Source organism: Cebidichthys violaceus, unplaced genomic scaffold, assembly GCF_023349555.1.
Source record: "Cebidichthys violaceus isolate CVI_PGR_0920_01 unplaced genomic scaffold, fCebVio1.0.p SCAF_14, whole genome shotgun sequence".
Classification (NCBI taxonomy): Eukaryota; Metazoa; Chordata; class Actinopteri; order Perciformes; family Stichaeidae; genus Cebidichthys; species Cebidichthys violaceus.
Genome location: NW_027176307.1, coordinates 11,996,197 through 11,997,702, shown reverse-complemented (window position 1 = coordinate 11,997,702; position 1,506 = coordinate 11,996,197).

Sequence of the window (1,506 nt, the reverse complement as noted above, 5' to 3'; positions counted from 1 at the left end):
CCTCTCTCATGCCTGTACGCTAAATATGAAGCATTCGCCGGCAGCTGGTTAGCTTAGCTTAGCATTAAGACTGATTGATTGATTAAACATTCAAGATGTAATGTGATATAATATAATCTGCCCTTGATTACATTTCCATTGTTAGAGATTGTACAGTTTAGTGGGTTTTACAGTGAAAGAAAAAATGGTCTTTTAGCTGTTTTTAACCGCTGTTTAAACAGCCACACTTTAAATTTAGATTATTTAAAGTTGGTCAGCAAGGTTTTCCGTGACAGCCATGTTTCCTCCACAGTGACCTGGCAAATATATTTATATGAATTATACAGATCTCAATAGTTTCAGTATGCTATAAAAGGCATTGCGTTGTATTTTGGGAAATATGTATGCTTATTAGCTTTTTTTTGCAGAGAGTCAGACGAGATGATTGATACCACTCTCATGCCTGTACTCAAAATATGAAGCGTTCGCCGGCAGCTGGTTAGCTTAGCTTAGCATGAAGACTGGCAACAGGAAAACAATGTTTCTTGATTAAAACATTCAAGATATAATGTGATAATTCGTGAGCTTTAGGGTCAGGGGTCGGCAGATTTTGTTACCTTTGCATAGACGCTAGCTGTGGCTTTATGCTAAGCTAACCAGCGGCTGTAGGATGATTGTTAACGGACAGATATGGCCGTGGTATCACCTTTCCCAAAATGTAAAACTATTTCTTTAAGATTTTCAGTAAAGTATTTCATCCACGAGGGCACAAGCTCTGGTCCTGACCTGAGAAAGCCCACAGCGACCCACACTGCTGCTGCTTCACGGCCACCTCGATCAGTGCGTTTGCATGGGGGTCATTTGCCATTCAAATCACACCTGTCCACAACAGCAGCAGCATCCGGAGCTGGAGGGAAAGACACGATTTAGGAGCTGAGAGGTTGTGAATGAGGGAGACACTGCAGAGATGTGAGGTGGAAGGTGAACCATTTAGTATGTTTGAACATTGCGGCTCCTGCTGTAGACATTTCATAAGATGTTATGAACATGTTTGTGCACTTTTGTTTGAAGTGATCATTTCTTATAGATGTTATGAGTAAAACGTCCTACACACAGTACTTTTTGCATTTGGAAAATCCCCACATGATAAAAGTTTGTGGTATCCTTGAGCCTTACAGTGAGGGTTCACTCTTCATTGCCTGTAGTTTAGATCCCTTATGTGAAATGACCTGTTGTTACAGACCCACATTTGACTATGTCCACTCTCCAGGCACTTTGACAGAGATGTATTCACTTAAGAGGACCATTGAGTCCGGGAAAAAATGATAACCTCCTTTACGTAACAAAGAATACGATGTGTGGATCTGTGGCGCACTCTGCTGCCACTTTAATGTCACTGCAGATGGACGATCGCCTCTAAAAGATAAAGTCAGAACCCAAATTTGCATTAAGACAGGATTTTAGAAGACATTTTGGTCACACTCATTATGACGTCCATGCAGTGGCGGGCCGTGTATTTCATACCTG